The sequence below is a fragment of the Dipodomys spectabilis genome, unplaced genomic scaffold (assembly GCF_019054845.1).
Source record: "Dipodomys spectabilis isolate Male_0828 unplaced genomic scaffold, ASM1905484v1 ptg000187l, whole genome shotgun sequence".
Lineage (NCBI taxonomy): Eukaryota > Metazoa > Chordata > Mammalia > Rodentia > Heteromyidae > Dipodomys > Dipodomys spectabilis.
The window spans coordinates 11,284,076-11,297,332 of record NW_024870864.1 but is presented as its reverse complement, the minus strand read 5'-3'; positions in this window follow the sequence as shown (position 1 = coordinate 11,297,332).

Below are 13,257 nucleotides of genomic sequence, written 5' to 3'. Positions count from 1 at the left end.
TCCTTTCTTCCTTCCTTCCTTCCTTCTTTTCTTTTTTTTTCTTTCTTTCTTTTCTTACTCCTTTCCTTCTTTCTTTCTTATCCTGGGGCTTGAACTCAGGATCTGGGTGCTATCCCTGAGCTTTTTTGCTCAAGGCTAGTTTATTGAAGATAAGAGATAAATTATTGGAGATAAGAGTCTCTCAAACATCCCAGGCTTCCAACCACAGTCCTCAGATCTAGCCTCTGGAGTAAACCATGAGCCATCAATACATGGCCCAAGGTCATTCTTTAAACTTGTGAAGTTTGACCCAAGGCCCTGACTTTAGATAATTTTCTTCAGAAACTAGCAAGGCCTATATTGAAATATTTTATGAAAATATTCTTCCCAGTATTATTGTAATAAAATAATAATAAAATACCTTGGAAAATAGCATCAATGCCTAGTATAAAGGCATTTTTTATATAATAGAATATTAATGGAAACTAAAGGTAAGTTTTCAAATAATTAATTTTCAGGATAAAATATATGAGATAATACAACATAAAATGTCAAGTGAAATAAACCAGGAATATGTAAAACATGATGTAATTAATTTTACTGAAAATATTACAGTTGAAGAAATCATGGAATTATTTGCAACATTATTTGTTAGTAAGAGCAATGGAATTAGAGATTCTTTTTATTTCTTGATTTTTTTTTATTTTGCATGCCTCCTAAACTTCTAATATGGAGTATACTTATACATTGTCCAGCAAAAATGAATAACGAAATTAAACCTTGGTGCTTCCTTTGTCAATTTCCCCTTCTCGTCCTTCTTCTCCTGCTTCACATTCACCAGGACTGAAGATTGAACAGCAGCTAAGTACTCACAAAGTCAGTTACCATCTTATTCATTAGCTTTCCATCTGTTTCTCATTACTTCTGTATCCACTATAGCTTTATCCATATTCTGAAGCTTATGAAACTTACATAAAAATCTCAGCGTGGATAACCTGCTATCACTAAGGAAGGAAGTGTTTGCTTTTTTGCTTCTGTTTGTGCAGTGAGTGGCCTGGGTTGAAAGTGGTTTCATGAATGTAAAGCTGACCAATAATGTTATACTGAGGTCTATAAGCACTAGAAATGGAAATATCTTGGCAGAATCACTCTCACTAAAACCATCTGGAGTTAGAGTTCATTTATCTCTGCCAATTAAAAAATTAAAGAATAGGAAAGTATTTAAAGCTTGCAAGAGAAAGAAACAGCCAAAGGAATAGTGAAACAGACTCCTTGTACAAAGAGAGGCTGGATCTCCACAGGTTCTCTCCTTGGAAGGATAGATAGAATCCCTTGCTTCCTCCCCCTTAGGGTATACTCCTGGTCCAGTTGGTCAAGGGATGGATAACTGGCAGTATTGAAGAGTAATGCTTGTCAACTGTGTGACCCCAGGAATCTCCTTTAACCTAGCGTGTGGCTTCATCCAAGGGCATACCCTCTCCTTAGAATAGCCTACCCTAAGAACCAGTCAGTGTAAAAATGCAGAGCATGACCAACTCAATTCTAGTAAATATGAAGAATCATCCCAGTTCTAAAGCTCCTCCAGGATCCATCCTGCAGATCTGTCCTTCTTTCCTCTGCCTACTTGTCCTTCCATCATTGCCTTACAAATGTTCTTGGGTTCATTTTTATTAAATATCTACATACAAATAAGCTTCTGTCTCCATGTCTGTTCCTGGGGAGCCTGACATAAGACTGGTGTCAGAAGTACCCCTAGACGCCATGACTTCTGTGAGTTATCTTGCAGAAATGCCCATGAGACAAAATCCCTTCTTCCTACAAGCCTTATAATGCCAATATGAGATTGAGCAGTGTAGTAACTACCACAATGTGACAGGTGAGCATCAGACAAGACAATCTTTCACTCTCCATATCTCAGAGAGCTACAGCAGCAAGGTGTCATCTTGAAGGAGAGCCTGCTGTTTGAGGCTGATGTGTTGGGCAACCAGATTACATTAGCTTCATGAAAGCAACCTACAATCAAAGCTAGGCCTTGCGACTGGGCTATGACCTGGGCTTCCAGTCTGACCTGACTAGAATGTCACGCCATATAGACAAGAAAGAAGAATACACAACAGGAATGATGTTCTCTCAACACAATCAGCAAGTATCAAAGATGATGACCAGAGGAATGAGCTGTTCACACTAAGTCTCACAGTCACTTTTCCATTTTTCAGACCTAAGTGTTTATCCTAGATCCACAAGCTGAAAGAGGTACCTAGAAGGAAGAACTCCATGCGATTATGACAAGTATATTCACTAATGTGATCCCCAGTCCTTTTCTAAAAGGATATTAGGCTTTTTGCTTGAGTAATCATTGAGTGGGCAAATTAAGAGGCCTATTACCAAGGTTAATAAAATACTGAGACCAGTAATATCTCTTCAGAGTAGGGACATGAAGACCAAGTAATACATAGAGTCTTAGCTTAGAACTGGCTTCCAGTGGACTCACTTTGTCCTTGACTCCATGAAGCTGTCTTTTCTTCTGTTCCTGAAACATGAACCAGAAAGAGTATACTCTTGGCATAGGTGTAGAGGGTATCATAGAGGAGAGGCCACATGGAAGTCTGCCTTCTGGCTGTCAGCATAGTAAATCCAGACATAATAAAGGATGGCCCTGGAAGAACACCACTCAGCTAATTAACCAATTACAATCTCTGGCATGGTTGTTAGTGTAAATAACAGAGTCTGCCTATGTGTTATGTAACCATTGGACTGATAAATTCATCATCGTTTGCCATCCCTATCAGCAAAGATAAGGACACAGTTTGAAATTATGTGACACACACAAGGGTATACATTTATAGTCCAGATACAGGGCTCCTATCCTCTATCATATTGTGTTTTGAGGAGACCTGAAGCATCTGCTTTTCTATCCACCTTATTCAAGACATCATTCTAAGTCATTCCAGATGAGTGACAATACCAAATACATGAAAGTATATTGTGGCATTGGTAGGACACATCACACCATTCCAACAAATGGAAAATCAGTCTGATGAAGACTTAGGAGCTTACCATGTTAATGATGTATTTGGTCTGGATCTGGATCTTAGGATGAATGGAGAGTCATTACATCTCAAGTTAATAGCAGAGGAAAGGAAGCGTGATGCTTACAGAATGGCATAGACTTTGGAAATTTCCATGCTTAGGTTTTAGGATTTAGTCAAAAACCTCCAGAGAAATAGAAGCAATAGGAAATGTTTATGTATCTATGCATGGATATAAGTGTGTGTGTGTGTGTGTGAGAGAGAGAGAGAGAGAGAGAGAGAGAAATCATAGAGATATTTAGAAAAACTGGCTCTCATGATCATGGAAATTCAGGATAAACAGGAAGAGTACAGATGGAGGAAAAAAATACCACAGTTCAATTCTGAAGACTTTCTACTTATAAAACTTCTTTTTGCTTGAAGGAGGCCAATTTTTGCTCTGTGTAAGCTTTCCACTGATTGAGTGAGCCCACCCACATTGTAGAAGACACTGGGCCTCCCACAACTCCACCAATTTAAATGTTACTCTCACCCTATATACCCTCACATACACATTCACATCAACTCAGACCAACTATCTGGGCACCATGGCACAACCATGTTGACACATAAAATTATCCATCCATCAGGTGACACAAAACATTACTAACTTTCATTGAGGCTGCAAGTACAAACTACAGCAAAGAAATCCTGTTACATGATCTTTTAGACAGGATGGTGGTCCTTGAAGGTATCAGTGTTCAAAAACAAGTGACTAATCACAAGGGATCTGAAGAGAAAACTTTCCATCCTAGTCTATGTTACGTAAGACACCACAAGTTATACATTGCAGCACCTTGTAAAACAGAAGTGATACACGCAGGACCAGTCATGCACAGAGATAGAACACACCAACAACTTAGCGTGAAAAAGAAGCCCTGAAGTCAATGTGATCCATCATGTTGCTCTGGAGTATCTCCATTAGACAGCCAGATGGAGAGAGCCCTGACCACCAGCTCCTAGAATAGGAGAGGCATGATTTGGTTTCATGGGTAGATTAGTTCCATGTATGAAAGCAAGTAAGAAACTGGCTGCCACTATTCTATAGTTCCACTAAGGATGGTTCTGAAAAACAGTAGTGAGGGAAAGTCTGTCCAGTGAACGAGGCTTAGGCAATCTATGCATAGAAAGTGAAGTAGCCTGAGATAATCATAAATAAACAGTGGAGGTATCTAAGCCAGACCCAAAGAAGTACAGGTCCCATGGTTTTCCTTATTTGCAATAATTAGTATACATCTGGGATAATTTTGTCAGATGAACAGAAAAGCTCAAAAACTATGTACATCTGACCATATAAGATAATACTAAGTGAAATGAACCCCAAGATATGAACACAAGAGATCTTTCTTTGTTGTTGTTGTTTTTAACATACTATGTGATTTTTTTGTTTCTTTTGTATGTTCTTCCCCTTATGGTATATCCCCTGTTGTCACTGTACTTGATTTTGGTACTCTGAATCTTGTATATATATTTGTCTAATTGGGGAGGGAAAGGGAAATAACAAAATGTTGAAACAAGGACACAGGATGACCCATTGCAACAGTGATACCCACAAGATACTATATTAGAAATGAACTCCATAGTTTTGTCGGGGGGTAAGGGAGGTGGGGAAGGGAAGGGACAGTGGGATAACAACAAAGGAGGTGATAACAATGTTATACAAGAAATGTACTTGTGACCTTACTCATGTAGTTGTAACCCCTCTGTACAGCATCTTTACAATAAAGTAAAATTAAAAATAGAAAAACAGTGGTGTCAAGTGACTTGGCTGGTTGAAGCCCAAAGGGAAATAAAATTAGAAGATGGAGACAAGAAGGTCCAAATAGAACACATTTAAATACTTAATACAGTCCACCTGTATTCTAGCTGTATTCACACCTATAATCTAGCTACTTAGAAGACTGAGATCTGAGGGTCACAGTTAGAAGCCAGCCTGGACAGAAAAGTCACAATGAAACTCTTTAACCATTCAAAAACTAGAAGTGGCTCTGCACCTTATAGTGGTAGAACACTAGCCTTGAACACAAAGAGGCTCAGGAAAGCACCAAGAACCCAAATTCAAGCCCCACACTGACAATAAATAAATAAATAAAATGCTTAATACAAATATTAAGCATTTGCATCTCATAGTAATGTGAGATTCAACCAAAACAACCACCAAGCAGATTCATAGCCAGCATCAGCCACCCAAGACCTGGTACAATGAGATTGTAAACAGCCTTGGCAACAGGAACATATAAGCTTTTCAAAACATATTTGCTTTTCAAAATAACCTCACTGTCATAATCAACAACACCCAATATATCTCCAACAGAGACCACAACTGAGGCCCTTGAGTACTTCAAAAAATAAATTAAGGGCTGGGAAGGTGGCTCAGTGGTAGAGTGCTTCCTAGCATGTATGAAGCCCTGGGTTCAATTCCTCAGCAACACATAAACAGAAAAAGCCAGAAGTGGTGCTGTGGCTCACGTGGTAGGTAGAGCACTAGCCTTGAGCTGAAGAACTCAGCGACAGCACACAGGCCCAGAGTTCAAGCTCCAAGATCAACCAAAAATAAAATTAAAAGAGTATTTGCCCTTTAAAAAATATTATAACGCTGATGTACAAAAGAGTTGACATTTCATAAATCAGGTAATAAATATATTTCCTTTTGGACAATGTCACCCCTTCCCTCACTCTCTCCCATTGTTCCTTCCCATCCCCACCCACAAGTTATACAGTTCATTTTCAACATAGTGTCTACTGAGTACCATCACTGTATTTGGTCACCTTTTATCCCTCCATTTCTGGGGCATTGGCTCTTCTTAAGAACATTGCGCAAACAAGAGTACACCTGCCTGCTTTGATGTGGAATAAAACATTTAAAGTTTACAATGTTTAAAGTGTAAAATGCTCAAAGTGTTTGTGTACTTTCTTCTATACTAACTTATGTTGGGAGTTGCTGAAGCTGCAGACAGGGTCCTGTGGCTGCTGAGCATGGCACAGGCCAACTCTCAGTATTGCTCACTTTATCTCTTCCTCATTAAGTATACCCCGTGCTGGCTGGTGTGCCAGCACCAACAACATAGACATGTTGTTCTAACCATAGTTATGAAATGTACTTGTACTCAAGAAAACCACTGTGTACAATTTATCCTTAGTAGTTACTGACCTTTTGCTCTTCCTGAGGAAGTTAAGCCAATATTCGCTTGAGTGATTATAATAATGTGTGACAAATAAAGATTATGGCCATTTAGGTTATTAGCCTACTTGGTCCTTCCAACCCCATCTTCTGTCTCTCCTTTTCTCCCTTCAACCCCCCTCCCCCCATCAATCTCTTTCAGATTCTGAAGTGGTATGGGTACAGTAGCCTGGACTTGCCAACTGTGCATCTTGATGATATTACAGCCTCAGGACAACATCTGTACTGGATGTGGATTCCCTACTATACCTCTACAAACACCACAAATCTCTTTATAAATTAGCCCAGGCACTGTTTCCTCCAGAGAAACTTCTCGGGCTCCTAAGATTTTGCAGGATTCTTGTTGTCCCATTGACTCTGCTCCTGAGGACACATTCCTGCACATGTGCATGGACTTGTCTTCCCCAAGACCTGGCAGTGCCTGCTTTTCTGCAGTCTGGTGATCAGCAGGATCTGAGGGACTTGATACATATCTGTGGGATTGATGCATATGACACCATTGCCCCTGATTTCTGGTTGCCATGTTCCTTCTTCTTGTATAAGAAAATGGATTTGTAGATGCTGGAGACATGTTCTGGTGGTATGAAATGCAGAAGATTGCCTTGAAATGGAACCAGAACATTCAAATTCTTGAATCTCAACCAACAATAGTCAAGAAATGTCACTAACATAAGGTTTATAATGGCAGCCTGTACACATTATTAAGTCGGTGAAGTGAGCAGCAGCTTATACATATGCAAACATGCACACACACACACACACAGACACACACACACACACACACATACATGGACACAGGACTAGCTCAAGAGAGAAATATAGACATAATGATTTTTCATATCTTTTTCTTTGTGGTAATAAAAGCCAAATTATCTCTACTTAAATGCACACCTCTGTCGGATTTTTGTGTTTCCCTTTCTTTTGCTCTCTCTCTTTTCCTTTTTCTTTCCATGTCTGGACTTGGGAAGGTATACAATACCTATAGTTATTCTCATATTCCAATCCTACTTACTCAAGTTTATATAATGATGCTTAATTGATTAAAGAAGAAAATTACAGTTCTTTGGGATGACAGCTGATCATTGCCCTGAGAATGAACGGTGCAATTTATTTGCAAATGGCTATGACTCGAGTAGCAAATTGCATTAATTAATCTCTCTTCCACACACATCATTTCACTCTTCCTAGAGGCATCAAACAAATTTTGGCACAAGTTTTACAAAACCAGTTACCTGATGATAAATTGCTACCCTAGATGAAAATGCTAGCAGCAATCCTGACAATGTTGCAAAGGAAGTGGGTACTGAGGCATTTTGCCCACTGGGTTCCCCAGAAACCTCAATCACTCATGACTCTGCCTGCAGTTGATAGATCTGCCCGTTTCTCCTCTTCCTCCTTCAGGGAAGCTGTATCCAAAAAGGGCTTCATTGGCACAATGCTCTGGGCAATGTCTGACTTATTACAGAATCTAAGGTTGCAGTTAGTACCACAAATAGAAATATGATCCAGTATGGAATTCTTCAGCGGGTCAGTATTCAGAGAATTTCCCAGAGTTCAAGAAGCCAAACATGTTTTCATCCTAGAATCTCTAGCAAGAATGATTGTACAGAGAAGCAGCCTGGGTGGTGTCTGATGCTCCTGTCCCATAAGCTTTCTTTGCTCACCGACTCCTGAGTCTGTCCCCTAAACAGCCAGCCCCTGTTCCTATGACTGTCCCCAGGCCACCTTGACCCCCTATGCCTGTAGAAACAAGCCATTCAGAGGTATTGGGAACTTACTTGTTTACAAGATAGTGTAGCACTTTGTCTGAAGCTAGTGATCCAGAGGGACCGCTTCCTAGCTTCTTCATTGAGTCATTCTGTGGACTTTTCTCTTCCAGTTTTGGTGATCAACCACCCACATTGTAGAAACACCTTCCTATGGGGCAACTCCAATCCTCCCCTACTGGGTTCCACTTGCCTATGAGAGATCACCTCTCGAGCTGCCTTGAGGAAAGTCCTGGCTGCTCGGGAGATTAGGACAAGGTATTAGTGTAAGCTGAGTCCCTACTCTGCCACTTGCCAGGAACCTATTACCTGGCTTGTGTGGCACCTGAGCTGGTGGGAAGAGCCTCTTTCCAAGCCTTACTTTTTGGATGGATAATCTGGTAGGCATAACCACTTACAGCCAACTCCACTCTGTGCTTTAGCTTTGATGTGACCTGAAAAATGCAGAATGCCCACAGTTGCCTGAGCTCAGGACTGTGACTCCTGCTGTATCTTATCTTCCAGGCAGCCCAGGGAGCCACAGGCTTTTCCCTCCAGATGCCTGTTTCCCAACAGAAATGAAATGAAGTCTTTCTTCCCTTTGTCTCTGGGCTGTAGTTATGATAAGTTGAGGGATGAGGGGTTGGTTCTCTTAGCTTCTTGGTGTCCAGGCAAAAATTACAGGAACTTGAGATCCACATATGAAAAGCATTTTAAGATATCTCACAAGTATCTCAGAAGGTAGAAGTTTAGTAGGTATTTACTCAGTACATCAGGATAAAGTAAGGACAGAAGGCAGGGAAAAGATAGGATAGTTCCTGCCATTCATATAAGAAATTGGAGTAAACAACTCAAAATGGCAGCTCTTATCTGAAGACTCGGTACTTTCTGAGCTGGGAGAATAAAGGTGGCCATGTCCTCTTTTAACCACTAATGGTTAGATAGTGGTTTTGAGTGGCAAAGCTGGTTATTGTTTATTCTAAAACATGGTAATGTGATCTAGGACTACCCAAAACACAGGGACAAGTTTCAGAACTACATGCCTTCCAATTCTCTGTCTTTGCTCATTTCTGAAGTTTGTATCTCTTCAAGTCTGAAAAAAGAAGGTAGATGTGCACATTTTCTTTGTGTCTATTACGTGACTTAACACCTTTATCTTATTTCAATTTATTTTTATTTTGCTTACTTATAAACTATTTGAATTCAGGCATCAAACTTACTGAGCTTGTTTGCTAAGCTGGCATTCTACCATGTGAGCCATGCCTCCAGCTTGGCCTTTTGTTGGTTAATTGGAGATGAAGTCTCTCAGACTTTTCTGCCCAAACTAGCCTGGAAATGTAATCCTCGGGGCTGGGAAGGTGGCTCAGTGGTAGAGCACTTGCCTTGCATGCCTGAGGCCCTGGGTTCGATTCCTCAGCACCACATAACCAAAAGAAAAAAGCTGGAAGTGGTGCTGTGGCTGAAGTGGTAGAGTGCTAGCCTTGAGCTGAAGAGCTGAGGGACAGCGCCCAGGCCCAGAGTTCAGGCCCCACAACCGGAACCGCCCCTCCCCCCAAAAAAAGAAAGAAATGTGATCCTCTAAGGCCTTAGCTTCCTGAGTAGTTAGGATTACAGGGATGAGCCATGGGACCCAGTATAACTTAACATCTAAGATGATGACAGGAGGGGAGTTTGCCACTCTGATTTTCAGGTTACTTCCTGGTTGGGATGTCCAAGTCTGGCTCTTTTAACATTTAGTCATTTCCCTGGGAAACAGCCCAGATCAAAGGAAGACATCTAACAGAAGCCTCTCTAGCACAGGGTGGGTTATGCTCACTTCAGCAAAGCCACAGCAGGAACAGTTCTCAACACCAATGTTGCATACTTGACCATGCAGCAACATCTGTAAGGCAGCTGAGCCTTGCACTTCCTAAAATGAGAGCCCCAGAGAAGCAGAGCCAATACCACCAGGCAGCAACAACTGCCACTTAGTGGGCCCTGCCAGCTACAGCTGCTATACCTACTAAACTAGAAACTCTCAGGGTGGCCCAGCTACATGTATCTTAGTGAGATCACACCCCACTTCAACAACCACTGGCCTTGAAGACAGTCTTCACGGAGGCTTCTTTCTCTAGAGATACTCTGTATTGAATTATCTCAGAATTCCTTGGACAAGTGTCTCTATTTTGGCACTCTTGACACTTTGGACTGGGAAATTGCTTGTTGTGGCTACCATCCTGTGCTTTTTAGAGTGCTGTGCAGAGTCTCTGGATTCTTACCCACCAGATGCCAGTAATATTCTATCACCTACCAGTTTTGAACATCAGAACTATCTTCAGGAATTGCCATATGTCCCTTGAAGGAAAATTCACCCTTAGCTGATAAACACTCCTTTAGACAACTGCTGGAAGTGTATGAAACCAGAGTTTTTGGCTCCCAATGCCCAAACTCCAAGAGTTCTACATGTCAGGTCTGCCTGCTTACTCATATATGTGGAAAGGTGGAGAAAGAAGACTTATTCCTTGCCAGCCATGAAGAGTCAATATACCTTCAGATGACTTCAAGGGTACAGATATTGGCTGTAGCTTTAAATAGAAAGAGAACTGGGTGTATAGGGTGAGAAGGTATGAATAATTAAAATAGTTCCAAGTCATGGGAAGGTTTAGAGATGGTCATTTGTGGCTTTAGATGTTCTCAGATTACATTGTTTTTGGATTGCCCAGCTGGGGTCCTGTTAGAATAAGGGTCATTGACAACCAGGTGCTGATGCCTTATACCTACAATCCTAGCTACTCAGGGGCTGATATCTGAAGATCATAGTTCAAAGCCACCTCAGATGGAAAAGTCTATAAGGCTCTTATCTCCAGTTCTTCACCAAAAAGCTAGAAATGGGGATGTGACTCAAGACTCAAGTGGTAGAGCACCAACCTTGAGCAAAAAAGCCAAGTGGAGGTGTACAGCCTTGAGTTCAAGTCCCACTACCAATACACAAGAGTCATTGACACCTCTTTGGTAGCCTGGCCCTCCTTGGTCATCACAGAACTGTCACTTCAATAGTAACAGAAGCACTATGATTCCAGGGCATGCTATCAAATGCTCACATCCAAAGCATAGTTATCTAAATCCTCAAAGAATGAACATCTATTTAGTCAAATGACACACTTTCATGAGGACATGCTAGGGACAGACCACATAATAACCCACAGTGTGACATTGTCTCACTAGAGTACTATTTGTCATAAAAATATAATCTGTGAGGTAGGCAAGGTTCTGAATCCCAGCATTCAGGAAGTGGAGGCAGAAGGTTGATGAGTTCAAGTCCAGCCTAGGTCTTGTGAGAACTTGTCTCAAATATAGATAAATAGATGGTTGAAGACAGACAGATATAGATAGATGATAGATGATAGACAGACAGATAGATAGACATATATACTATTTTCTCCCTCTTGTGGAAAGCCCATGGGAATTAGGCTGATAGTTGACTTTCTGACTCTACTATTTGTCTTTTTGGACGGTGCTAATTACACCTAAGAAAATGGTTTCACAGTATCTGGAGCCACATCTTTTTTTTTTTTATTCAATTCAGAATGACAATCAGACAGTGATTAGCATTCCTCAGCACACTCTGATCCACTCTGCTACCCAGGATTATATCTGTACAAACCAAGTGTACAGCCTTTAGTGTACAAACCAAACACAATCTGTCTTCATGCCAAGCAGCAGGAACCCCATAGTGGCCTCAGAATCCTATCCTTCCCCACAAGAGCCTGTGCTAGATTTGTCTGATTGCATTAAGCCATCTGTCTCAGTTATGGGAGGCCTAGGATAAGCCCTTCTACTCACCTGTCCTTCAGGCCATTGCTTCTGCTCAGTCCACATTTCTTGCCTTTAGATCAGGATTCTCCTTAAAGGGTGTTCACATTCCCTGAAGTCTCCTGTATCCTGAGCTGTGATAAAAGCCAATTAAAGCCTGAGCCAATGGACATTCCACTCAGAAGAGCCCCAGAGGTGCTGAACGTCACAGTAGGTTCTTTAGAATCATTATTTCCAGGACGTCATCCTAAAAGGGATGTTATCAGTAGAAATGCTAGGGAAAAAATGTCAAATATTTTCACATACAAAGTCTGACTCTCATGAATCATGGTGAGTAAAACGTTACATAAATTAAAGCTGACATCACATACAAAGGAAGAAATGCTGTTGAACAAATCTTTATTTCCTTTCAGGAATTTGCTGCACACACAAAGCATTGTCTCAACTCTAAGCACCATGTTTTGTAGTGACAAGTTCATGTGAATTTCTACCTCTGACTGTCAGTGCCTGGAGGGCAGCAGACATAAGCTCAGGTCTCTGTAATTGCATAATCTCAGAAGCTGGACCATGGCTGAGGAAGATACCAAGCTGAGAACAGGCAACAGGGACTCTCACACTCACTTTGGTCCAAAATGTTATCAGAGCACTGCAATTCAAACAGATAAACACACCCAGGTGCAGTGGCTCATGCCCATCCTAGCTACTCAGATGACAGAGATCAGTATATTGGCACTTGAGCCCAGCCTAAGCAAAAAAGCTCATGAGACTCTGCCTTAACTAATAAAAACCTGAGCACCATGGTACATGCCTGTCATCTCTAGTACATGGGAAACATGAATGAAGAGTCATGGTCCCGGCCTACCCAGGCAAAAATCAAAACCCTATTTGAAAAAAATAACTATGTTAAAAAGGGATGCAGGTATGGCTTAAGTTGTAGGGCATCTGTGAAACAAGGCCCTGGTTACAGCTTTACTCTTTAAACCTTCCCTTCAGGACTATGTTTGTAAAAACAATGACTATAATATTTTTTGGCAATGCTTGATAGGAAATGTACTCATTACCTTGCTCATGTAACTGCAACCCCTCTGTACAGTATAAGAAAACGTATTTAAAAAAAAGATTTTGTGGCTGGGAGTCGATGGTTCACACCTGTAATTTTAGCTACTCAAAAGCTGAAATCTGAGGATCATGGTACAAAACCAGACCTAGGCAGTCAAGGTAGTGAGACTTTTATCTCCAATTACTTGTGTATTTATTTTTTAAAAAAAGGTAGGAGTGGAGTCTTGACTCAAGTGTCAGAGCACTAGCCTTGAGCACGAAAGATCAGACACAGCATCCAGGCCCTGAGTTCCAGCCCCAGGACCACACACACACATACACACATACACACACACACGATTCTGTAGGTCAACTTTATGTCCCTCTTCCTGACACACACAACCACTGATTACCTAACCTTTCACATTTTTACAAGTTCCACCAAATCCTCCAT